A 27499-nucleotide genomic window follows, 5' to 3' on the forward strand; every position below is an offset into this window, starting at 1 on the left:
GGAAAGCTCCTTTCACCTGCATCCTCTCTGTCAGTTTAATGCCCTGTCCATAAACCTACCGACATGATTGGCCAGGACACTGCTCCCAGCACAGTTCCAGGGTGACCATCCCAATAGATTTTTTAAAAATCAGATATGGGATGTGTGAGTCTCTGGCTGACCAGCCTTTCTTGCCCAGCCCGAGCTGCCCTTGAACTGAGTGACTTGCTCGGCCATTTCAGAGGGTAATTGAGAGGCAAACCCTTTGCTGTGGGGATGTCGTGCAGACCACGTGAGGATGGGCAGATGTCCTTCTCTAAAAGACAAGTGTTTGGATTTGTTGTACATCAGTCATGGTTTCATACTTATTTGTGGATTGTTAATTATTATTTTTAAAATTATTGATTTCAAATGTCTCCTTTTCAGATGGTGGGATTGAATCCTGCCTCCCCTGGACATTAGCTGAGGTTTTGGATACATTCTCTCACAATAATACCACTAGGCCATGACTTCACCTGCTCACTGGGTGCTCATCCCTGAGCACTGATACCAGGGCATCATGAAGCTAAACCCATTCTTCCAACATGACTGTGTGATCCTGACATCTTCCAGCAATCTGGGACTATTACTTAATATCGCTCCATTTTCCAGATCTCTGTGGGACTCAGTGCCATTCTCCACGTGTAACCCTCACTGCATCTGTTTAATTTCCCATTCTGTCTATTTCTCTGTCTCCTGTAGGTACTCAGGAAAGTCCTGACTCAATCGCCTTCCCAGCTGCTGGGTGGATCGTCCATCACCTCATTGAACACAGTTGGTCTGCCAGAGAGAGACAAAGGGAAAGGAGATCTGGAGCCTTCAATAAATCCTGTAGTGAAGTAAGGTCTCCCACAGTGCAAGAGCAAAGAACAATGAGAGGGCTCCAAACATGTGTGAACACAACATGACATAGATACAGTGCTGGAAGGGAGCACAGTACACACACACACCCCAGGCTCAATCACCACCCCAATGTAAGTTTGTTATATTAAAACTCACTACTCTGCAACAGTCTATCTATGGCATGTATTGTGGTCCAGTGTCTTCAATAATTTTTAATTCCTATAACAGATCCTATCGCTGTAACCTCCTCCCTTCCCGATAGTCCCTCCACATATTTGAAATGTACTGCATTCCAGTCTACCATCCCTATCCCTGTAACTTGGTTCAGTGTCTACAACATTCCTTATCTCGGTGGTCTCCTCCTCCAATAAGGTAAAAACAAGGACTGCAGATGCTGGAAACCAGAGTCTAGATGAGAGTGTGCTGGAAAAGCACGGCAGGTCAGGCAGCATCCGAGGAGCAGGAAATCGACGTTTTGGGCAAAAGGCCTACACCAGGAACAGAGGCCGGGACCCTGCAGAGTGGGGAGATAAATGAGAGGGGGTGGGGATGGGGAGAAAGTAGCATAGAGTACAATAGGTGAATGGAATGGGAAAGAAGGTGATAGGTCAGAGTGGAGGATGGGGGAAGGTAGCAAAGAGTACAATGGTTGAATGGGGGAGGAGATGGGGGGTGATAGGTCAGAGAGGAGGGTGGAGTGGATAGGTGGGAAGGGAGATAGGCCATTAGGACAGGTCATGAGGGCGGTGCTGAGCTGGAAGGCTGGAGGTGGGGTGAGATGGGGGAAGGGGAAATGAGGAAACTGGTGAAGTCCACATTGATGCCCTGGGGTTGAAGTGTTCCGAGGCTGAAGGTGAGGCGTTCTTCCTCCAGGCGTCGGGTGGTGAGGAAGTGGCAGTGGAGGAAGCCCAGGACCTGCATGTCCTCGGCAGAGTGGGAGGGGGAGTTGAAATTTTGGGTCACAGGGCGGTGGGGTAGATTGGTGTGGGTGTACCAGAGATGTTCCCTAAAGCACTCTGCTCGGAGATGTCCAGTCTCCCCAATGTAGAGGAGACCGCAACGGGAGCAACAGATACAATAAATGATATTGGTGGATGTGCAGGTAAAACTTTGGATGTGGAAGGCTCCTTTGGGGCCTTGGATGGTGGTGAGGGGAGAGGTGTGGGCGTAGGTTTTGCAATTCCTGCAGTGGCAGGAGAAGGTGCCAGGAAGGGAGGGTGGGTTTTTGGGGGGCATGGAACTGACTAGGTAGTCACGGAGGGAATGGTCTTTGTGGAAAGTGGAGAGGGGTGGGGAGGGAAATATATCCCTGGTGGTGGGGTCCGTTTGGAGGTGGCGGAAATGGCGGCGAATGATTTGGTTTATGCGAAGGTTGGTAGGGTGGAAGGTGAGCACCAGGGGCGTTCTGTCCTTGTTATGGTTGGAGGGGTGGGGTCTGAGGGCAGAGGTGCGGGATGTGGACGAGATGTGTTGGAGGGCATCTTTTACCACGTGGGAAGGGAAATTCCAATCTCGATAGAAGGAGGCCATCTGGTGTGTTCTGTGGTGGAACTGGCCCACCTGGGAGCAGGTACGGCAGAGGCGGAGGAATTGGGTGTAGGGGTTGGGAATTTTGCAGGCGGTTGGGTGGGAAGATGTGTAATCTAGGTAGTTGTGGGAGTCGGTAGGTTCGTAAAAAATGTCGGTGTCAAGTCGGTTGTGATTAATGGGGATTGAGAGGTCCAGGAAGGGGAGGGAGGTGTCTGAGATGGTCCAGGTAAATTTAAGGTCAGGGTGGAATGTGTTGGTGAAGTTGATGAATTGCTCAAACTCCTCGAGGGAGCACGAGGTGGCGCCAATGCAGTCATCAATGTTGCGGAGGAAGACGTGGGCAGTGGTGCCGGTGTAACTACGGAAGACGGACTGTTCTACGTAGCCAACAAAGAGACAGGCAGAGCTGGGGCCCATACGGGTGCCCATGGCTACCGCTTTGGTCTGAAGGCAATGGGAGGATTTGAAGGAAAAATTGTTAAGGGTGAGGACAAATTCAGCCAAACGTATGAGAGTATCGGTGGAAGGGTACTGTTGTGGATGTCGGGAGATGAAGAAACGGAGGGCTTGGAGGTCCTGGTCATGGTGGATGGAGGTGTAGAGGGATTGGATATCCATTGTGAAGATGAGGTGTTGGGGGCCAGGGAAATGGAGGGTGTGAGTGGTGTCTCAAACGAATGTGGGTAGTTCCTGGACTGGGGGATTGGACAATGTCAAGGTAGGCAGACATGAGTTCGGTGGGGTAGGAGCATGCTGAGAGAATGGGTCGGCCAGGGTGGTCAGGCTTGTGGATCTTGGGAAGGAGGTAGAACCGGGCAGGGGGGATCCCGGACAATGAGGTTGGAAGCTGTGGGTGGGAGATCTCCTCCTGAGGTGATGAGGTTCTGTATGCTCTGGGAGATGACGGTTTGGTGATGGGTGGTGGGTCATGGTAGAGGGGGTGGTAGGAGGAGGTGTCTTTGAGTTGGCATCATGGTTTCAGTGGTGTAGAGGTCAGTGCACCAGACTACCACTGCACCCCCTTTATCTGCTGGTTTGATGGTGAGGTCGGTATTGGAGCAGAGGAAGTGGAGGGCTGCACATTGTGAGGGTGAGAGGTTGGAGTGGGGGAGGGGGTAGATAGGTTGAGGCGGTTAATGTCTCGGTGGAAGTTGGAAATGAAGAAATCGAAGGCAGGTAATAGGCCAGCGTGGGGTGTCCAGGTGGACGGAGTGTATTGGAGGCCGGCAAAGGGGTCCTCAGAAAATAGGCGGGAGTCTTCATTGTAAAAGTAAGCTCTGAGGCGGAGGTGGTGGAAGAAGTGTTCGATGTCACGGCGTGTATTAAGTTCCTTGATGTGTGGATGGAGGGGGATAAAGGTGACGCCTTTGCTGAGGACTGATCATTCGTCCTCAGTGAGGGGGAGGTCAGGGGGAATGGTGAAAACTCGGCAGGACTGGGAGCTGGGACCAAGCGTAGGTGTGGAGCTGGGGGAGGTGACGGAGCCTGTAACTGGAGTGGGTGTGGTGTTAGGGGGAATGGGGATGGAGTCATGAGCAGGGGTGGTGTTCCCCTCAGGGTTCTGGGGGCAGGGATTGTGACGGTGGGACCTGGGGGTGGTGTCAGCAGAATGCAGGTGAGTGGCGTTGGTGGGGGCGGAAGTGGTGGCAAACACGGCAGTGGGGGGGGGGTGTGGAAGTCACTGAGTGTGTGACATCAGCGATGATGTGAGGGGCGGAAGTGATGTCACTTGTGGTGTATGAGGAATTGTGAGGGGTGGAAATGGCATTTACTTTATTTTAACCAATAATTTCCTGTCACAAATCTGTTTGACAATATCGTATTTTAATTAAACTCAGTCCCTTACTGTTTCTTTCTTTTGGTCTTCATTCACATCTCCACGGTGTTCCAATATTTCAACCTTTCTCTTTGGACTTGGGAATTTCCATTCACCCGAGACCTGTCCCCCTCCTCATCTGTGTCCGTTTATAGCACACTGCATAATCTGGTACCATAGGAGCCTATCCCAATAAAATAGCTCAGTCCTCCCTGAGTACTGGTAGCAGTGCTCACTGGTCAGAACCACTTCTGATGATACCATTGTGTGATCCTGATACATTCCTGCACTCTGCTGATATCACTGTCTCTCTCAATGTGGTATCCCTCACTGTGTGCGTCTAATTGCTGCCTCTGTCAGTGTCTCTCACTCTTGCAGCTATTCCAGATCCTGAGCTAACAGCATTCTCCACTCCAGAGGGAAGCAATTGCACAGGCCATGGATGGACACTGGGAATTTCCAGATCTCTGTGGGACTCAGTGCCATTCTCCACGTGTAACCTTCATTCCATTAGTCTAATTTCCCATTCTGTCTACTTCTCTGTCTCCTGTACGTATTTCTGTTGTCCCTGACTCAGCAGAATTCCCAACTCTTATCTCGTCCATCACCATATTGAAGGCAGTTGGTCAGCCAGAGAGAGATGGAGAGGGAGATCTGGAGCCTTCAGTAAATCCTGCAGCCGGTAAGATCACTCACAGTAAACAGCACAGGGAGGAGTTAGTGGACTTTAATTCAGACCCTGAGGGCATGATGTCGGAATAATGCTGGGCAAGAAACATGAGAAAATTCTCAGGCTTCATTATCGCCATCTTGCCTGTAAATTCATCTGTTCCACAGAACCCTCCCTATGTCTGTCAGTTTCTCCATTGTCTGTTTCATCGATACCACTTCCCCTACCTCTATCAGCCCCTACAATCCTGCCTATCCCTGTAAGCTCCTCATATCAGTAAAACTCTCCAAGTTTCTGCCTTTGCCTTTAATCCCAGGTTCTGTCACATCTCTCCTTAACTGAAGAAAAACAACTCTTCAATTCCTTAAGCCATCCCCGTCAGTGTAGTCCTTTCCAGACCTGAAAAACCTCCCTGTCTTTGACTTTTTTGAACTCCTACCACCTTCATAATCTCTGTAACCTTCCCGTCACAACAACTAAAAGGCTCTGTACCTTAGTAACCTCCTCCAGCTGTTAGACTCCTCCTTGTCTCTGGGCACAAAGCAGAGTGACCCTGCTTCTCTCATAAATTAGTTTCTGCATTTCTAATGCTGACTGTGAACTCTTCCTGTCTCTAAAACGCACTCAGTCTCTGTAAACTCTGCTGGTCCCGATTGATGTAATTTCCTACAGTAACGACAAACCTTTATACCTTTAATCTCCTCCAGACGCAACCACACAGTTTATTTCTATAACATCTATGAGTGATAGAGTCGTAGAGATGCACAGCACGGAAACAGACCCTTCGGTCCAACCCGTTAATGCCAACCAGATATCCCAACCCAATCTAGTCCCACCGGCCAGCACCCGACCCATATTCCTCCAAATCCTTCCCATTCATATACCCATCCAAATGCCTCTGAAATGTTGCAATTGTACCATCCTCCACCACATCCTCTGGCAGCTTGTTCCATACATGTACCACCCTCTGCGTGAAAAAGTTGCCCCTTTGGGGTCTCTTTTATATCTTTCCCCTCTCACCCTAAACCTATGCCCTCGAGTTCTGGACTCCCTGACCCCAGGGAAAAGACTTTGTCTATTTATCCTATCCATGCCCCTCATAATTTTGTAAACCTCTGTAATGTCACCCCTCAGCCTCCGAAGCTCCAGGAAAAACAGCCCCAGCCTGTTCAGCCTCTCCCTGTAGCTCAAATCCTCCAATCCTGGCAACATCCTTGTAAATCTTTTCTGAACCCTTTCAAGTTTCACAACAATTCTTCCGATAGGAAGGAGACCGGAATTGCACAAAATATTCAAACAGTGGCCAAACCAATGTCCTGCACAGCCGCAACAGGACCTCCCATCTCCTGTACTCAATACTCTGACCAATAAAGGAAAGCATACCAAATGCCTCCTTCACTTTCCTGTCTACCTGCGACTCTACTTTCAAGGAGCTATGAACTTGCACTCCAAGGTCTCTTTGGTCAGCAACACTCCCTAGGACCTTACCATTAAGTGTATAAGTCCTGCTAAGATTTGCTAACCCAAAATGCAGCACATCACATTTATCTGAATTAAACTCCATCTGCCAGTTAGCTCATTGGCCCATCTGGTCCAGATCCTGTTGTAACCCTCTTCGCTGTCCACTCCACCTCAAAATTTGGTGTCATCTGTAAACTTACTAACTATACCTCTTATGCTCTCATCCAAATCATTTATGTAAATGACAAAAAGTAGAGGGCCCAGCACCGATCCTTGTGGCACTGCACTGGTCACAGGCCTCCAGTCTGAAAAACAACCCTCCACCACCACTCTCTGTCTTTTACCTTTGAGCCAGTTCGGTATCCAAATGGCTACTTTTCCCTGTATTCCATGACCTTGCTAATCAGTCTCCCATGGGGAACCTTGTTGAACGCCTTACTGAAGTCCATATAGATCACATCTATCACTCAATCTTCTTTGTTACTTCTTCAAAAAAACTCAATCAAGTTTATGAGACATGATTTCCCACACACAAAGCCATGTTGACTACCCCTAATCAGTCCTTGCCTTTACAAATACATGTGCATCTTGTCCCTCAGGATTCCCTCCAACAACTTGCCCACCGCTGAGGTCAGGCTCACCGGTCTATAGCTCCCTGGCTTTTTTTACCACCCTTCTTAAACAGTGGCACCACGTTTGCCAAACTCCAGTCTTCCGGCATCTCACCTGTGACTATCGATGATACAAATATCTCAGCAAGAGGCCCAGCAATCACTTCTCTACCTTCCCACAGAGTTCTCTGGTACACCTGATCAGTTCCTGGGGATTTATTCACCTTTAACTGTTTCAGGACATCCAGCACTTCCTCCTCTGTAATCTGGACGTTTTGCAAGATGTCACCATCTATTTCCCTACAGTCTATATCTTCCATGTGCTTTTCCACAGTAAATACTGATGCAAAATATTCATTTAGTATCTCCCCCATTTTCTGCGGCTCCACACAAAGGCCGCTTTGCTGATCTTTGTGGGGCCCTATTCTCTCCCTATTTACCCTTTTTTCCTTAATATATTTGTAAAAACCCTTTGCATTCTCCTTAATTCTATTTGTCAGACCTATCTCATGTCTGCGTTTTGCCCTCCTGATTTCCCTCTTAAGTATACTCCTACTTCCTTTATAGTCTTCTAAGGATTCAATCGATCTATCCTGTCTATACCTGACATATGCTTCCTCCTTTTTCTGAACCAAACACTCAATTTCTTCAGTCATCCAGAATTCCCTATACCTACCAGTCTTCCCTTTCACCCTGACAGGAATAAACTTTCTCTGGACTCTTGTTATCTCATTTCTGAAGGCTTTCCATTTTCCAGCCATCCCTTCAGCTGCGAACATCTGCCTCCAATCAACTTTCGAAAATTCTTGCCTAATACCGTCAAAATTGGCCTTTCTCCAATTTAGAACATCAACTTTTAGATTTGGTCTATCCTTTTCCATCACTATTTTATAACAAATAGAATTATTGTCGCTGGCCCCAAAGTGCTCCCCCACTGACACCTCACTCACCTGCCCTGCCTTATTTCCTAAGAGTAGGTCAAGGTTTGCACCTTCTCTAGTAGGAACGTCCACATCCTGAATAAGAAAATTGTCTTGTACACACTTAAGAAATTCCTCTCCATCTAAACCTTTATCACTATGGCAGTCCCAGTCAATGTTTGGAAAATTAAAATCCCCTACCATACCTACCCTATTATTCTTACAGATAGCTGAGATCTCCTTACAAGTTTGTTTGGCAATTTCCCTCTGACTATTGGGGGGTCGATAATACAATCCCAACAAGGTGATCATCCCGTTCTTATTTCTCAGTTCCACTGAAATAACTTCCCTGGATGTATTTCTGGGAATATCCTCCCTCAGCACAGCTGCAATTCTATCCCTTATCAAAAATGTCACTCTCCCTCCTCTGTTGCCTCCCTTTCTATCCTTCCTGTAGCATTTGTATCCTGGAACATTAAGCTGCCAGTCCTGCCCATCCCTGAGCCATGTTTCTGTAACTGCTATGATATCCCAGTCCCATGTTCCTAACCATGCCCTGAGTTCATCTGCCTTCCCTGTTAGACCCTTTGCATTGAAATAAATGCAGTTTAATTTATTAGTCCTACCTTGTCCCTGCCTGTCCTGACTGTTTGACTCACTTCTGTTCTCAGCTGTACGCATCTCAGATTGAGCTCCCAAAATCCTCCCTGTGATTGTTATCACGTCCCATCCCTGCATTGCTCCAAAATCCCTGTAAAGTCCTCCCCTTCCTAAAACCCACCCTGTATCTGTCACCTGCCCCAGCTTCCACAACCCTCCCTATCTCTGTAAGACACCCCCCACATCCCCGTCCCAGTTACGACAGCCCGCTGTACCACTAAATGCCAGTAGTCGCTATAATATCAGAGTAAGGTGTGAAAGCAGTAATACTGTACTTGGTTAAGGATCAGTCGTGATCATATTGAATGGTGGGACTGACTCTGTGGTCAAATGGCCGATACCTGCTCTTCTTTCTTGTGCTTCTGTATAAACTTACTATCTATATAAGCTCCTTCAGTCCCCACAGCCCTCCCTATCTCCATAAACTCCTTCAATCCCCACGACTCTTCCTATTTATGTAACCTGAATCATTTCCCACAAACCTCCCTAACTCCATAACCTCCAAAAGGCCCCACGACCATCCCTCTCTCCATAATCTCATAATCTCCTTCAGTCCCCATGATCCTCCTGATTTGTACAACCTCCTTCGGGCCCAACAGCCCTGCAGATCTCTTTGGCCCCTTTCAGGCCCCACAGCACTCCCTATCTCCATTATGTTCTTCAGTCCCCACGACCCTCCCTATTTCCAACACCTCTATTACCTGCTGATCCTGTGAGCCACCTTTTTCAGATTGATAAACACGAACTCCCATAACCCTTTCTGCTGCCAGTCTGAAACCAAACAGAGATAAATTGATAGTAGGTCGGGAGCTGAAATATGTTTGAAAGGATATGTCAATGAACAATAACTGGACACTTCCAAAAGCTTTTAATAAAAAGAGAATGTGTTTTTGAGCCTGTTGGATTTTATTTTTATTGATGAGAATGTAAATGGCAGAGTAGATACGGGTGTAGGAGTGGTTGTACCGAGGAAACGGTTTATTTGAATTTTCAGAAACCTTTACACAAGTTTCAATAAGGGCTAAGGGGTAACTGGTAGAGAATAGGGCACCTTAACTGTCAGGAGGTGGGTGAGATATTAGTCAAAATAGTGTTGTCAGAATTTACTGTGGAGAAAGACATGGAAGCTCGGGAACTTGGGGAAATAAATAGTGATGTCTTGGAAAGAATCCTCACCAGAGAAGAGAAAGTGCTGGAATCTTAAAACAAATAAAGCTAGATCAATCCTTAGCAGCTCGTTAGGTCTATCCTTGAATATTAAGGGAAGCTCGGGAAGAGATTGCAGTGTCCCTAACAGAGATACTTCTATTATCAACAAACACAATGAGTTACTGGAAGACTGGAGGGTGGCTAATGCTATTGCATCACTTAAGGACTGCAGGGAAAAGCCAGGAAATCACAGCCCCGTGAGCCAGTGCTGGGTAAGTTGTTGGAGGAGATTCTGAGAGAAAGGAGCTACATATATTTGGAAATGCAAGGGCTGATTAGAGATAGTCAGCATGGCTTTGTGAGTGGGAAACAGTGTTTCACAAACCGTTTGACTCTTCGAGGAGTTGACAAAGAGATAGATGAAGGCAGAGCACTCAGCGTTGTCTACATGAACTTCAGCAAATCATTTGACAAGGTTCCAAGCGATGTAGAACATCTAGTCAAGACGAAGAAGGAAGCTAACTTAAGTTTGAGGAACCAAGGATCAGAAGCAGGGTCCTAGAGAGATAAATGGGGCAGCACGGTGGCTTAGTGGTTAGCACTCCTGCCTCATAGCACTAGGGACGCGATTTCAATTCCAGCCCCAGGCGACTGTCTGTGTGGAGTTTGCACATTCTCTCCATGTCTGCGTGGGTTTCCGACAGGTGCTCCGGTTTCCACCCACAGCCCAAAGATGTACAGGTTAGGTGAATCAGCCATGCGTTGTTCAAGAAAGGGAATAGAGATAATCCTGGGAATCACAGACCTGTCAGTCTTCTGTCTGTGATGTGCAGATTATTGGAGAGGACTCTGAGAGACAGGATTTATGATACCTTGGAAAACCATAGTTTGATTAGAGAAAGTCATCATGACTTGGTAAGGGACAGGTCATGTCTCACAAATCTTATTGAATCCTTTGAGAATGTGACAAAACACATTTATGGCTCATTGAGAAAGTACAGAGCATGGGATACAGGGAAACCTGCCTGTCTGGATAGAGAATTCCTGGCCCATAGAAGACAGAGGGTGATGACAAATGGAAATCATTCAGCCAGGAGCTCAGTGACCAGTGGGTTTCTGCAGGGAGAGGTCAAAACGTCTCTGCTCTTCGTGATTTTATGAATGAGTTGGATGTGTGAGTGGAAGAGTGGGTAAGTAAGTTTGATAATGACACGAAGGTTGGTGGAGTGGTGAATAGTGTGGATGTCTGCTGGAGGTTGCAATGGGACATTGACAGGATGTAGAGCTGGGCTGAGAAGTGGCAGATGAAGTCAAATCTGGAAAAGTCTGAAATGATGCATTTTGGAAGGTGAGACTTGAATCAGAATACAGGGGTAAAGGCAGAATACTGAATAGTGTGGAGGAACAGATGGATCTTGGATTCCATGACCAGAGGTCCATCAAATTTGCAACCAAGCTGATCGTGTTGTTAAGAAAGAATATGTTGTATTGGCTTTCATGAGCTGGGGGATTGAGTTTTAAAGCCATGAGGTTATGCTGCAGCTCTATACAGTCCTGTTTAGATCCCAATTAGAATATTGTGTTCAGTTCTGGTCCCTTCATTTCAGGAAGGATGTGGAAGCTTTAGAGAGGGTAAAGAGGAGATTTACCAGGATGCTACCTGGACTGGAGGGCATGTCTTATGGAGAAAGGTTGAGGGAGCTAAGGCTTTTCACATTGGAGTGAAGAAGGATGAGGGGTGATTTGCTAGAGGTGAACAAGATGGTGTGAGGCAAAGATAGAGTGAACAGTGAGAGACCTTTTTATCCCATGGCATACATGGTACAAGGGGGGCATAATTGTAAGGTGATTGGAGGATGGGTAAGGGGAGATTTCAGATATAGGTTCTTTACACAGAGAGTGGTGGGTGGGTGGAACGGATAACTTAACAGACTCTTCGATAGGCACATGGATGTTAGCAAAATGAAGGGTATGTAAGTTAGTGTGATCTTACAGTCGGGTAAAAGATGGGCATGGCATCATGGCCGAAGGGTCTTGTGCTGTACTGTTCTGTGTTCTACGTTCTGTCTGGTAAAGTGGGTAATAAGCTCAGATCAATGTAAAAGGATATGGCATTCAGGAGGAGCTAGTCAACTGGATACAAAATTGGGCTTGATGGTAGGAGACAGAGGGTGATGGGAGACATGTTGCCTTTCTGACTGGAGACATGTGACCAGCGGTGAAGTGGGTCCCCTGTAGTTTGTCATTTGGATAAATCGTTTGGATGGGAATATTGGATTTGTGGTAAGTTTTTTGAGTGATACTGAAATTGTTGGAAAAGTGGACAGTGAAGAAAGTTATCTATGATACAACAGGACGAATAGTACACTGGGATAGTGGGCTGAAGTATCGCAGATGGAGTTTAATTAGATAAATGTGAGGTGTTCCATTTTGGTGAAACAAACCAGGGTGGGACCTATACAGTTAATGTTTGGGCCCTGGGTAGTGTTGTCAGTCAGAGTCCCAGGGATGCAGGTAGACAGTTCTTTGTAAGTGGTGTCACAGGTAGACAGGCTGGTGAAGCAGGCGTTTGGGATGGTTACTTTCTTTGGGCAGATCATTGCGAGTAGAAGTTGGGAGGTCATGTTGTGGCTGTACAGGACGTTGGTGAGGCCACCATAAAAGCATTGCTGACCAGTAGGAAGTACTCATCTGGGTCACTTACGTCCTTTAGAGAAGAACATCTGACATTCTAACCTGGTCTGGCCTGCATGTGACACCAGACCATCAGCAATATGGTTGACTCTGTGCTATACTCTGGGTAATTAGCAGTGGGGCAAAGAATGTTGGTCCAATCAGTGACATCCACATCCCATACATATATCCCTCCCTATCTCTGCAAACACCTCCAGCTGCAGCAATCCTACTGGCTTTTTAACACCGTTCAGACCCTATCCACTCTCTGTAACACTCTCACCACCTCCAGCACCTTCAGCTCTCCCGGTTCCTTTTGTGACATAAAACCTTGACAATTATTCCCTCTTCCATTTGACCTCCTCCTGCGAGCGGGCCCTTTGCAATCCCTTTCACACTTCATCCTAAAACATTCTCTCACTTCAGGATTTTAAGTTCTTTTTGGTGATCCACTAAGCCCGATAATCTAATATGATCCTTTTTACTTGAGTGAGAGACCGATGGGGATTTTTTGCCGAGGATTTGTCTGTTTCAACGGAATGTCCTTTTGTTGTTTGTTTTACACTGCTCCTTCAAATGTTTTCCACTCTTCATTGACAGGCACATGTTTCAGTCTGTTTCGCCTGTTTATCTTGGTCTGTTCTCCTCTCAAACTCAAACTCGTGCTATTGTTTATTTTTGTTTCTACTTGTAGTTTTTTCCTTTCTGTGATTCACTTTAAAACTTTATATTTCTTTAAACTGCACTTTATCACAATCTCCCAGAGGATCTCTCCCGGTGACGTTACTCATTCACGAAGTTTTATTGCACAATGGTCGCTCTGAGATAGTTATGTCCCTAGCCAGTTGCACAATTTGCTATTCAAAGAAACACTGAAAACTCATTCTCTGAACTCCTCTTCCAATGTCACTCTTGCCAGTGTGACTGTCCCACATTTTGTGAATATTGATGTTTCCCCAAATTATCACAATTTGTTTGTAAAAATAATTCCAATGAGTTCCTGTTTAATGCAGTGATGAGCAACGGAATGCTGTTCGGTGACTAAAACAGTTCTGCAGCTTGTGTCCTTGGCAAGTAGTAGCCAGAATTTACGTTCAGTCTGACTCTACTTCATGATCTGAGTTCAAATGATTTCTCTGTAATACCTTTCTTATGCATTATTGTTAGCGTTGCCCATTTTGCCTGCGTTTGCACAAGGTTGTGATGCATTGAATATTTATGTCCACCTTTTGTTCACCCTGTAACCATATCTCTCTGGTGTATAAACCTCTTTTATCTCAGTGTCACAAATCCATCTGCCTTATTGATAAGACTTCGTCCATTCAAAATAAAACATAATTGACTCTTTCCCACAATTTCCTGTCACAAACCTGTTCACTGATGTCTAGTTTTAGTTAATCGCTGTCCCATCCTGTACCTTTCTGATTGTCTTCAGCCACATCCCCATACTGTTTCGATGCTTCACCTTTTCTTTTTGTATTTGGAAAGCTCCTTTCACCTGGACCCTGACCCTACATCCTATCTGTCAGTTTAAAGCCCTGTCCATAAACCTACTGACATGATTGGCCAGGAAACTGGTCCCAGCACGGTTCCAGTGGGCCCATCCTATTGGATTTTTTAATAAATCAGGTAGGGGATGTGGGTGTCTCTGGCTGACCAGCCTTTATTGCCTATCCATAGCTGCCCGTGAGCTGAGTAGCTTGCTCGGCCATTTCAGAGGGTTATTGATAGGCAAACACTTTGCTGGGGGTGTGTCGTACAGACCACGTGAGGATGATCAGATCTTGTCGAAAGGACAGTGGGCGGCACGGTGGCTCAGTGATTAACACTCCTGCCTCACAGCACCAGGGTCCCAGGTTGGATTCCAGCCGCGGGCGACAGTGTGGAGTTTGCACATTCTCCCCGTGTCTCCGTGAATTGCCTCCGGATGCTTCGGTTTCCTCCCACAGTCCAAAGACGCGCAGGTCAGGCGAATTGGCCATACTGAATTGCCCATAATGTTAGGTGTATTAGGTCGAGGGAGATGGGTCTGAGTGGGTTACTCTTCGGAGGGATGGCATGGACTGGTTGAGTCAAAAGGCCTGTTTCCACACTGTAGGGAATCTAATCGAAGGGATTGTGATTTTTGTACATCAACAATGGTTTCATATTTGTTTATGGATTGTTAATTGCTATTTTTAAAATTATTGATTTTAAATTCCACCATATCTTAAGGTGGGATTCGAACCTGCCGCCCCTGAACATTAACTGGGGTTTTGGACAAATGCCCTAACAATAATGTTATTAGGCCATTACTTCACCTGCTCACTGGTTGCACATCCCTGAGAACTGACACATGAAGCTAAACCCATTCTTACAACATGATTGTGTGATCCTGAAGCCTTCCAGCACGCTGGTGATATCACTCAGTCTCTCTCCAAGTGGTATCCCTCACTGTGTGGGTCTAAGTGCTGCCTCTGTCAGTGTCTCATACTCTTGCAGCTACTCCAGATCCTGAGCTAACAGAATTCTCCACTCCAGAGAGACGCAACAGCGCAGGCCAGGGATGGAGTTTGGGATTTTCCAGATATCTGTGGGGCTCATTTCCATTCTCCTTGTGTAGCCCTCACTGCATCAGTCTAATTTCCCATTCTGTCTATCTCTCTGTCTCCTGTAGGTACTCAGGAAGCTGCTGACTCAATCGACTTCCCAATTGTTGTGTGTCTCATCCATCGCCTCATTGAAGATGGTTGGTCAGCCAGAGAGGCAAAGGGAAGGGAGATATGGAACCTTCAATAAATCCTGCAGTGAGGTAAGATCACTCATAGTGCACAGAGCAGACAGCAATGAGAGGGCTCCAAACATCGCTAACAAGACATGACATCGATACAGTGCTGTATGGGGAGCACAGTATAGACATACCCCATGCTCAATTACTTTAACTTATGTTGCACTGAGACAGCATCGGGAGTTCATAGTTATCAATCCAGTCCTGTGCTGTCTTAGTGAGCATCAGTACAACAGAGGGGAGAGTAGGCATCCGACAAGAGGTTGGGAATGCTGCCTGGGATCTTTCTGTTCTGTGTTCTCCCTCCAACACTGTACTAAGACTCACTACTCTGCAACATTGTATCTGTGGCATGGCTTGTGCACCAGTGTCTTCAGTCATTTTTAACTCCTATAATAGTCCCTGTCCCTGTAACCTCCTCCCTTCCCGATAGTCCCTCCACATATTTGAAATGTACTGCATTCTGGACTACCGTCCCCACCGCTGTAACTTGCTTCAGTGTCTACAACATGCCTTATTTTGGTACACTAATCCTCTTTAACTGGATACAGAGTGATACAGCACAGAAACAGAACCTGTGGTCCAACTTCTCAATGCTGCCCATGTTACCTAAACTGAATGAGTCTCATTTGCCTGCCTTTGGCCCTTATCTCTTCAAACCTTCTCCTCTCCATGTACCTGCCCAAATGTCTTTTCCATGCTGTAATTGTTCTTGTTTCTCCCATGTGCCTGAGGCAGTCTGTTCCGTTTATGCACCATCCTCTGTGGTTAATGTTCCCCCTCAGCTCCCTCTTTAAATCCTTGCTCTCTCACCTCCTGTTTATACCCTCTAGTTTTGGACTCACCTATCCTTGGATGTTCACCATTCTTAGGGTCACCCCATGGCTTCCTGTGCCCAAGGGAAATATTTAGGACAATGTTACAAGTATCTCCAACATATGTAACAAAGTGTTGGCCAATGTCGGCAAATGTGCCAAATGTCGCTTTCCCCACCCTGTCCACCCGTGATGCCACTTCCGAGGAATTATGTTACTTGCACCCCCTGGTCTCTCTCTCTCTCTCTCTCTGTTCAACAACCCTGGCCAGAGCCCTTCCATTAACTGTATTAGTCCTCCCTGGTTTGTCTTAACAAAATCCAACACCTGAATTAAACTCCATCTTTCATTCCTTGGTCCACTGGCCCAGTTGGTCAAGATCCCCTTTGATAACCGTATTTACTGCCCACTACACCATTCATTTGATCATCAACAAACTATCGCACAATCACTCCTATATTTACAACCAAATCGTTTATGTAGATGATGCACATCAGTGGACCCAGCCCTGATCCTTTCTTCAATAATGGAATCAAACCATATTCTTGTCATAGAGCCATACAGCATGGAAACTGACCCTTCAGTTGATACCCACCATAATCTAAAACTAAACTCTTCCCAGCTGCCTGTTGCTGGTCCATATCACTCCAACCCTTCCCTATTCACCTGTTTATCCAAATATCTTTTAAATGTTGTAATTGTACCCACATCAACCCCTTTCTCAGGAAGTTCATTCCACATTCAAACCACCCTCTGTGTAGCAAATTGCCCCATATCTTTTTTTTTTAACATCTCTCTCCTCTAACCTTAAAAATGTGATCCCTCCTCTTGAGACTCCCCATCCTGAGGAAAAGGCAAGTACCATTAAATTGATCTACATACCTCATTTTTTTCATAAACCTTTATAGCATCATTTCTCAACCTCCAGGCTCCAGTGAAAAAAGACTCAGCCTATCCAGCCATTTTTCCGAACTCAAGCCTTGTATACCCAGCAATATCCTGGTAAATCTCTTCTGAATGTCCTGCAGCTTAATAATATCCTCCCTATAACTGGGCGACCAGAACTGGACAGAGTATTGGAGAACAGGCCTCACAAATGTCTGTGCAATCTCAACATGACGTCCCAAATCCTCCACTCAATGGACTGAGCAATAGTCAGGCATGCCAAGCACTGTCTTATCCATCCTGTGATGCAAACTTCAAGAATTATGTACCTGAACCCGGAGGTCCCTCTGCCCTAAAACACTAACCAAAGACTTAACATTAATTGTATAAGCTCTACCCTTGTTTGTTTTACAAAATACATTACCTCGTATTTATTCAGATTGAATTCCATCTCTAGTTTTTCAGCCCATTCACTCCCTTCATCAAGATCCCTTTGTAATCTCAGAAAACCTCCTTCACTGTCCATGATGCCACCCTCCAGCCTGGCAGCCCATCACACATGGCTGTCAGTAGTACACATACCTTTGCTAGGGGCTCCACAATGTCTTCCCCAGCATCCCACAGTGTCCTGTGATACATTTAATCAGGTTCTGGGACTTGCCATAGCTTTGTGTTTTAAATCCTCCAGCACCACCTCTTTTATAACATGCACTCTTTTCAAGTCATAGAGATGTACAGCATAGAAACAGATCCTTCGGTCCCCAACTCGTCCAGGCTTACCAGAAGATCTAAGTAAATCCATTCACTTTTCCAGCATTTGGCCCATATATGTCTACACCCTTACTATTCAGATGCCCATCCAGATACCTTTTAAATGTTGTACTTGTATCAGTCTGCATTACTTTCTCTCTCAGCTCATTCCATACAACTATCACCATGTGTGTGAAGAAGCTGTCCCTTCAGTCCCTCTGGAAACCATTCACCTCTCACCTTAAACCTATGCCCTCTACTTTTGGACTCCCCAACTTCTGGGAAAAGGCCTTGAATGCTTACCCTATCCATGCCCCTCATGTTCATATAAACCTCTGTAAGGTCACCCCTCAGTCTCAGATTCTCCAGTGAGAGGAACCCCAGCTGATTCAGCAACAACCCGGGCAAAATCTTGTTAATCTTTTCTGAGCCCTTTCAAGTTTCACAGCATCCTTCCTGTCGCAGAGAGACTGGAATTGCAGAGAACTCCAATTGTGGTCAAACATATTACTCTTGGTCCCTGAGTTCCCCAGTCTTTCTCCACAGTAAGTTCAGAAGTGAAAAAATTGTTTAGATTCTTAGCAAATATCCTGCAGTTCCACACATCGATGGCCTCATTGATCTTCAATGGACACTATTTTGTCCTGAGTTACTTATGCACTCTTAATATACTGATACAATCACTTTTGGATTCCCCTTTCCTTCTCTGCTGAGTCTATTTCATTTAGCCTTTCTCTATTCCTGTTTTCTACTCAAAGTGTATTCCTACAGCCCCTGTATATCCTCAGGGATTCCCTTAATCTAGCTGGCTATACCCTACATGTGCCCCCTTTTCCTTGACCAGACCCTCAATAGACAGTCAGTGTTTCTGAATGCTGTCAGCATTGACCTGCACACAAACAGGAAAATGCTGGCGCTGATCGATCAGTTTATCTCACTTTTAAAATATTCTCACTTGCCAAACTTCTCTTTCCCTGTAAATAATTCCCTTCCCCAATTACATTTTGAAAGTTCCTGGCGAATACGATCAAGATTGGTAAGGCTCCATTTTATAACTTGCACTTGTGGACCAGGCCTGTCCTTTTCCAAAGCTGTTTTCAAACTATTAGAACTGTGGTCACTTTGGCAAAACGCTTTCCCACTCACATCTCAGTCCCTCTCCCTACCTTGATTCCCAAGTGGAGGTCAGGTTTTGCCCCTTTCTCTTTTCAGGCCATTTACATATTGATTGGCAGTTTTCTGGAACACAATTACTAAATTCCTCCCTTGCTAACACTGAACACTGGCAGTCCCAGTCTAGGTTTAGAACATTCAAAAACCCCTACCATAACAGCCCTATTATTATGGTTGATAGTTAAGATGTCCCAACATATTTGTTCCTCAGTCTGCCACAGATTATTCGGGGTCAGCTGTCCGATCGTATGAAAGTGATGACCCATTCTTATTTCTCAGTTCCACTAACGGAGCTTCACTGGGCAATCCCACAGGAATATCCTCTCTAAGTACTGCTGTGATGATTCATGCAATCAAAACCCACCACCACGCGTCCTCTCTAACCTCCTCTTCCTGTAGCATCTCTACCTTGAAACAATGAACTGCCAGTCCTGCCCCTCCCTCAGCTGTGTTTCTGTAATAACTATAATATCCCAGTCCCATGTTCCAATCCACGCCTTGAGTTCATCTTCCTTAGCTGTCAGGCCCCTTGCATTGATATAAATGCAGTTTAATCATCAGTTTTCCCCCATTCCCTGCTATGTTCTTGCCTGCCTTGTCTGCTGAAATTGCTGTCTTTAACTCGTGTACCTGCCTCAATCTTCTTTCTGGCCTTATGTTTATTTAAGGTCCAATACGCTACCAGACTAGGTTATATCCTCTCAAGCAGCTCCTGCAATTCACCCCACCAGGATATGGGTCCCTCTCCCACTCCCAGTTGAGGTGCCTTTCCCAACCTGTCTCCCTATGCTGACACCTTCAGGGATCTTTGGACTTGTCCACCAAGGTCCCTGTATTCCTCAGTATTCTGCAAGGACCTACCGTTTATTATGTCTGTCCTTCGCTTATCGTACCTCCCACAGAGTATTACCTCACTTCAATCAGAACTAAACTCTGCTTAGATTATCATCTGATCGACATCGGACTGCAGATGGAGACCATCCTCCTCACTGTGAACAACACCCTCACCTTTCATGTCATCTGCAAACCGACTAATGAGACCTTCTGCTTTCACATCCGAGTTATTAATGTTCAATGGTTCCTGCACAGATCTCTGTGGTACACCCGGTGGTGAAAGTATTCTATCCATCAATTTTGCATGCAATCTGCCAACTTGCCTTGGAACCCAGTCCTTTTGGACCAGCCTTCCGTGTTGGATCTTGTTTAAGGACTTAGTCAAGTCCATGTAAACCACATCATCTGCACAGCCTTCATCAATATACTTAAGCACCATTTCAAAAAAACTGAACTGAATTCCTCAGACAGTATCTTCCTCTGCCAAATCCGTGATGACTAAACCGAGTTGATCCTTAACTTTGCAAGTGTTGATTCATCCTCACAATTGTTTCCAATAATATCCCTCCCCCCTGCTGTCAGACTATCTGCTCTGTAATTACCTGGCCTATCCCTGCTGCCCTTCTTGAACAAAGGAACCACATTAGCGATCCTCCAGTCATTCAGCACTTCACCTGTGGCCAGCAAAGTATTATATATATCCACCAGGGCCCCAACAATCTCTGGGTAATTAGCATGGGGTCAAAGAATGCTGGTCCAGGCAGTGACACCCACATCCCATGAATGAATAAATAAAAATACATATGTCCGTCCCTACCTCTGCAAACCCCTCCAGCTGCAGCAATCCGTACTGGCTTTGTAACACCGTTCAGGCCCTGACCACTCTCTGGAACACTCTCACCACCTCCAGCACCTTCACCTCTCCATGTTCGTATCGTGTCAATAAACCCTGACAATGATTCCCCTTCCCATTGTCCCCCCTCCTGCTAGCAGACCCATTGCAATCGCTTTAAAACTTACTCTAAAACTCTCTCTTACTTCAGGATTTTATGTACTTTGTGGTGATCTTCTCAGCCTCATAATCTAATATGATCAATTTTCTCCTGAGTGAGGGACCAGTGGGGATTTCTTGCTGAGTTTTTGTCTGTTTCAGTGGAATGTCCTTTTGTTGAGTATTTTACACTGTTCCTTCAAATGTTTTCCACTGTTGATTTACAGACGCATGTTTCAGTCTGTTTAGCCTGTTTATCTTGGTCAGTTCTCCTCTCCAACTCATGTAATTGGCTATTTTTGTTTCTAGTTGTAGCGTGTCATTTCTGTGATTCACTTTAAAACTTTATATTTCTTTAAACTGCACTTTATCACAATTTCCCAGAGGATCTCTCCAGGTGACATTACTCATTCACTATGTTTTATCGCACAACAGTCTCTCTGAGACAGTTACATCCCTCGCCAGTTGCACAATGTGTTATTTTAAGAAACACTGAAAAAAAATTCTCTGAACTCCCCTTCCAATATCACTGTTGTCAGTGTGATTGTCCCAGACTTTGCGAATATTGATGTTTCACTAAATGTTCGCCATGCCTGTATTAAACATTCCAATGAATTCCTATTTATTGCAGTGACGAGCCATGAAATGCTGTTCGGTGGGTGGTCTAAAACTGTTCTGCTGCTTGTGTCCTTGGCAAGTAGTAACCAGAATTTACATTCAGACTGATGCTACTTCATGATCTGATGCCAAATGCTTTCTCTGTAATGCCTTTCTTATCCATCACTGTTAGCGTCGTCCATTTTGCCTGAATTTGCACAAGGTTGTGAACCATTGAATATTTATGCCCACCTTTTGTTCGCCCTGTAACCACATCTCTCTGGTGTCTAAATCTCTTTTATCTCTGTTTCACAAATCCATCTACCTTGTTGCAGAGACTTTGTCCATTAATAAAAAACATAATTTACTCGTTCCCACAATTTCCTGTCACAAATGGATTTGCTGATCTACAGTTTTAGTTAAACTTTGTCGTATCCTGTTCCTTTCTGTTGTCTTCGGTCACATTCCCACGCTGCTCTGATGCTTCACGTTTTCTCTTTGGATTTGGAAAGCTCCTTTCACCTGAACCCTGTCCCTTCATCCGCTCTGTCAGTTTAAAACCCTGTCCATAAATCTACCAACGTGATTGGCCAGGACATTGTTCCACTGGAACTGTGCTGGGACCAATCTGAATGGATTTTTAAAAAAAATCAGGTCTGGGATGTGGGTGTCTCTGTCTGACTAGCCTTTATTGCCCATCCCTTGCTGCCCTTGAGCTAAGCAGCTGGCTCACCCATTTCACAGGGTCATTGAGAGGCAAACACTTTGCTGTGGGGATGTCGTGCAGACCACATGAGAGTGAACTGTTGTCTTTCTCTGAAGGTCAAGTGTTTGGATTTTTATCAATACTTATTTATGGATTGTTAATTCCAATTTTTAAACCATATATTCATTCAAAATTCCAAATGGTTAGAAGTTAGAAAGAAGAAGGGGGGGGGGGTGGTCACTTTGTTGGGACTGTATTGTAGACTGTTGTAGACCCAAGAGAATCCAGAGGAGCAGCAGTGTGGAGAGATTGCAGATAACTATAGGAATAATAGAGGAGTGCAGGCTGGAGATTTTAATATTCCCTGTATTGACTGGGCCACCTCGAGTATAAAAAGACCTGGACGGAGGGCATTTTTTTCAAATGTGTCCAAGGAAGGTTCCTAAACCAATATGCAGAGGGCCCTACTCTACTCACGCAGGTGCAACACTGGACCTCCCCTCAGAAAACGAGGTCGGGCAAGTGACTGAAGTGTCATTCAGAGAGCACTTTGGGTCCAGTGCCCACAACTGTCTTCGTTTTAACATAGTTATGGAAAAAGATCAGCAGGTCCACAGATTGTAGAGGAAAACTGGAACAGGGCCAGGTTTGGGGCCATTCTGCAGGATCTGGCCAGCGTCAATGCCGTGAATTTAAAATTGCACAATGCCCAGTTATAATCCAACTCACTTTGGAAGGGCTGATGATCACTGTAACAGATGAAAGGCTTAAACTAAATTTGTTTGATATTATATTCCATGACACTGCCATCCTGTTGCTATAAATTCTGTACCTTAGGATTGTGCTCCACAACCACCTGATGAAGAAGCAGTGCTCTGAATGCTAGTGCTTTCAAATAAACCGGTTGGACTGGAACCGAGTGTCGGGTGATTTTTAACTTTGTACATCCCCAGTCCGACAACAGCACCTCCACATTATGATTCTAATCGATTGGGTGAGTCTGTTTGAAGGAAAAGGAACAACTGGCAACTGGGAGGCTTTTCAAAGTGTGATCTCAAGAATCCAGGACCAGTCTGCCCCATTGGGGTAAAGGGAAAAGCTGGCAGGGTTAGGGATCCTTGGCTGATGAGGGATAATAAGGCTCTGGTCTTGAAATGAAGACTGCATACATTGGGTTAAAGATTTCCGTATCTACATATTCTTAAAGACACGATCAATCTGTGGAGACCCGACAATCCTCTCAGTCCCTGTAATACTCCCAATCTGCAGAAGTCATTCCAATGTCTGTGACTCTTTCAATACAGTTCCTACAAGACCCACTATCAATGTGATATCTTTTCATTGCCAGCACCCACCCTGTCAATGTAAGCTCCTCCAGTGTCTCCATCCATCTACTCATTTCCACAATCTTCTCTAACTCTTCCATGTGTAAACATCACCCTCCCCTACAACCCTTCCCACTCTGACCAAACTGGAGGAGGTTACTAATGCTCCCTAATCTGTGAAACTGTCTCCAAACGAAATTGCTGTCTTTATCACTTGGAGAATCTATCTGATTCCACACCCCCTTTATCTAAATAACCTGCAGAACCTAAGCCTTCCTGTGTCTATAAACATCTTCAGTCACGACTACCCTCCTTATGTCTATTTGTTTTTCCAATCTGTACAACCCACTTTGTCTGTACTCAGCTCCATTCACCTGAAACATTCCTGTCTGTGTAAACACCCCATCCTACCAACATCCTTATCCCTGTAAACTGCCCCATTCCTCCCAACCTCCCCATCTCCATGTCCTCCTGTAGGCCCGACAGCTCTCCATATTTCTGTAACCTCCTGTGGCTCTATGCTCCTCCCTCCCTGTGAAAGCACCTCCAGTCCCCACAATTCTCCCAGTCTGGGTCATCTGCTCCAGATCAGACCATTGCTGTCTCTGTTACCTCATACAACTTTAGCAATGCCTCCTATTTGTGTCACTTCATTCAGATCGCATCCTCTCCCGCTTCCCGAAACCTCTTGCTATCATCCTAACCCTTGCTATTTACAACATGGAATAGCACATTCCAGTACAAGCCCTTCCTCCCTCAATATTGTGCTGACCTTTTATCCTAATCTGAAGATGAAATGAACCTACATACCTTACGTTTTATGATCATTGATGTGCCTATCCAAGAGTTGCTTAGATGTCTGTAATGTGTCTGAATCTACTACCACGGCTGGCAGTCCATTCCACACACCCACCACACTCTGTGTAAATAACGTACCAGTCCCGTCCATGGCGACAGGATATCCCAACCCAATCTAGTCCTACCTGCCAGCACCTGGCCCATATCCCTCTAATATCTAAGCTAAACCTTCTGCCAGTTACCTTAAACTTATGTCCCCTTGTGATAGCCATTTCGCCATGGGATGTAGTCTCTGGTTATCCACTCTATCTATGCCTCTCATTCCCTTGTACACCTCTATCAAGTCACCATTCTTCCTCCTTCGCTGTGATCAGAAAAGCCCTAGCTTCCACAATCTACCTTCTATGGGCATGCCCTCCAGTCTAGGCAGCATCCTGCTAAATCTTCTCTTCACTGTCTTTAAAGCTTCCACGTCCTCCCTATAATGAAGCGAACAGAACTGTTCACAATATTCGAAGTGTGGTCTAACTGGGGTTCTGTAGAGCTGCAGCAAAATCTCACATCTCTTAAATTCAATCCCCCTGCTAATGAAAGCCAACACACCATCCGCCTTCTTAACGCCCTGTCAACTTGGTGGGAACCTGAGGGACACAGGATCCCTTTGTTCCTGCATGCTGCTAAGAATCGTGCCTTGAACCACGTAAAGGTTTTCTGCAGAATCCTCCAATCTAAAACTATCCCTATCTTTGTAAGTTCCTCCAGTCCCTACAACACTCATAAATTGTAAAACTTCATTAAGTCCATATATTCCTAATGTCTGCAAAGTCCTCCCGTCCTGATGTCCCTCCATATCTCTGTAACCCCCACCATCCTCCAGTGCTCTTCTGGGGAACATTGCAGAGGAAGGAGGAGTTGGAGAGTCTGGGCCATGTGACGAGGTATGAAGGGCTGCAGAAGCTGGAGGATGGTACAAATGTCGGAAGGGACTTGGGACTTGCAGAAGGTTAGAGGTTCTGCGATTCATTGAACCTGCAGGATGCGACAGGGGATGGCTTGTGGAACATTGAGGATATTATGATTTGAACCACAGGTAATTTTTGCTTGGACCGTTCAGCCGATCTTACAGTCATAGAGATGTACAGCATGGAAACAGACCCGTCACTCGAACCCAGCCATGCCGACAGGATATTCCAACCCAATCCAGTCCCACCTGCCAGTACCTGGCCTATCTCCCTCCAAACCCTTTCTATTCATATATCCATCCAAATGCTTCTTAAATGTGGCAATTGTACCATCTGTAAGATTGGCAGAAAGATCCAATCAAACATTACCTGTGGTTCAAATCATAACATCCTCCAGGTTCCACAACCCATTCATGGTCCCATCCTGCAGATCAGATATCCCAACCCAATGTAGTCCCACCTGCTAGCACCCGGCCCATCTCCCTCTGAACCCTTCCTATTCATATACCCATCCAGGTGCCTTTTAACTGTTGCAGTTGTACTAGCCTCCACCACTTTCTCTGGCAGCTCATTCCATACATGTATTATTCTGTGCGTGAAAAAGTTGCCTCTTTTTATCTTTTTTATCTTTCTACTCTCACCCTAAACCTCGCCCTATAATTCTGGACTTGCACACCCCAGGAGAAAGACTTTGTCTATTTACCCTATCCATGCCCCTCTTGATTTTATAAACCTCTATAAGGTCACCCTCAGCCTCCGACTCTCCAGGAAAAACAACCATCACCTGTTCAAACTCTCCCTCTAGCTCATCCCTGGCAACGTTGTTTTAAATCTTTTCTGGACCCTTTCAAGTTTGCAAGTAGAACAGAGTTGCATGCAGCATTCCAAAAGTGGCCTAACCACTGTCCTGTACACCAGCAACATGACCTCCCAACTCCTGGACTCAATACTCTGACCAATAAAGGAATGCATACCAAGCGCCTTCTTCGCTATCCGAACTAACTGTGACTCGACTGTCAAGGAACTCTATTTCATTTGAAAACTTACATGGACAGGTAGAGTGGCCCGAGGTCTTCTGGGTAATGCTAGTTCAGTCTAAGCTGGTAGGCAGAGCCAGTGAAATAGTTGCAGCGCTGTCTGATGAATGGTCAAGAGATAATGCATATGTCAAACAGGCTATCTTAAGTGCTTATGGATTGCTTATAAAAGGGAAGCCACTACAATTCCCTTTACTGTACCATGGCTGTCTGTCAAAGCTCCTTCAGGTCTATATCCTCTGAATTGTTGAAACCTGCTCTCACCATTGCAACTCACATTATTTCCTAACATTGTTGAGTCTCTAAAAGCTTACCTATCAGGTTAATCTCCTCCACTGCACACAACACTCCTAGCCTGTGTAATATCTTCAATTCCTTCAGTTCCTATATACCTATGTATAGGTGTGACTGCTTTGTGGCCATTGTATCCTCATTTATATCTGCAAAAGGCTCTGTTCACTGTCGCCTATCCTATGCTCATCAGTGAATCTGGTCTCTCACAAGACTATCACACTCTCCTCCAGTCTCGACAAGCTTCCCTATCCCTGTCATATCTTGCAGCACTTACTCACTCTCTCTGATATATCTTCCAGTGCATAAATTCATCTCACCTTCTAACTGTATCCAGTCTACAACTTCCTCCCTATCCGTGCAACATCCTCCAGTCCATACACTCCTCTCTATTGCTGCAGCATTCTCCAGCTTATATCATCTTCCATGTGCTTGCAACATTCTCCAGTCCATCCTACCCACCCTTTCCCTGTAATATTCTTCAGTCCATACCATCCTCCCTATCACTGTGATATTCTCCGGATCCCACAACAACCCTTGTTAAATGTACCACATCCTGGAATTATGCGAATGTTTCTACGCCCTGATCAACATAGTCCATGTAACGATCCACAACCCTATACACATCCCTATCTCTGAAGTCTTATCAAAGATGCTTTGTCTCTCTAACTTCCTCCAAACAATAAAATGTTTTCTCATGCGAACATTCTGTAGCAACTCTAAATATGTTTAACCCTGCAACATTGTCGCGCCCCCAAACATCTCTCCCAGTCTGTGACCTCTAACCAGCCCTCAAAGGCCCTCTCTCAGTGACACGCGCCCTGCATTTGCAACAAGGCAGTTGGAATGACAGCCTTAACTGAGCCAACAGAATTCTCCACTCCAGGGAGATGAGGCAACACAGACCAGGGATGGAGACTGCGATTTTTCCAGATCTCTGTTGGACTCAGTGCCATTCTCCATGTGTAACCCTCACTGCATCAGTCTAGATTCCCATTCTGTCTGTTTCTCTTTCTCCTGTAGATACTCAGGATGCTCTTGAGTCAACAGAATTCCCAATTGCTGTCTCGTCCATCACCACACTGAAGACAGTTGGTCAGCCAGAGAAATGGAGAGTGAGATCTGGAGGCTTCAGTAAATCCTGCAGCGAGGTACGATCACTCACAGTGAACAGAGTAGAGTATATTTAAGGGATCGAACTTTGGTCTAGAAGGCGT

General features: G+C 45.6%; 1 long non-coding RNA gene across 1 annotated transcript in view; it reads left to right on the top strand.

Moving 5' to 3' along the window:
• LOC140478548 (uncharacterized) overlaps window positions 1-27499 on the top strand; it is a 48418-nt gene that overhangs the window by 15092 nt on the left and 5827 nt on the right. The window contains exons 2-4 of the long non-coding RNA XR_011960806.1: window positions 721-992; window positions 15008-15142; window positions 27306-27433. This is a non-coding gene — a long non-coding RNA (uncharacterized lncRNA). The remainder of the gene's footprint in view (window positions 1-720; window positions 993-15007; window positions 15143-27305; window positions 27434-27499) is intronic.

The sequence above is a fragment of the Chiloscyllium punctatum genome, chromosome 6, assembly GCF_047496795.1.
Source record: "Chiloscyllium punctatum isolate Juve2018m chromosome 6, sChiPun1.3, whole genome shotgun sequence".
NCBI classification, from domain to species: domain Eukaryota; kingdom Metazoa; phylum Chordata; class Chondrichthyes; order Orectolobiformes; family Hemiscylliidae; genus Chiloscyllium; species Chiloscyllium punctatum.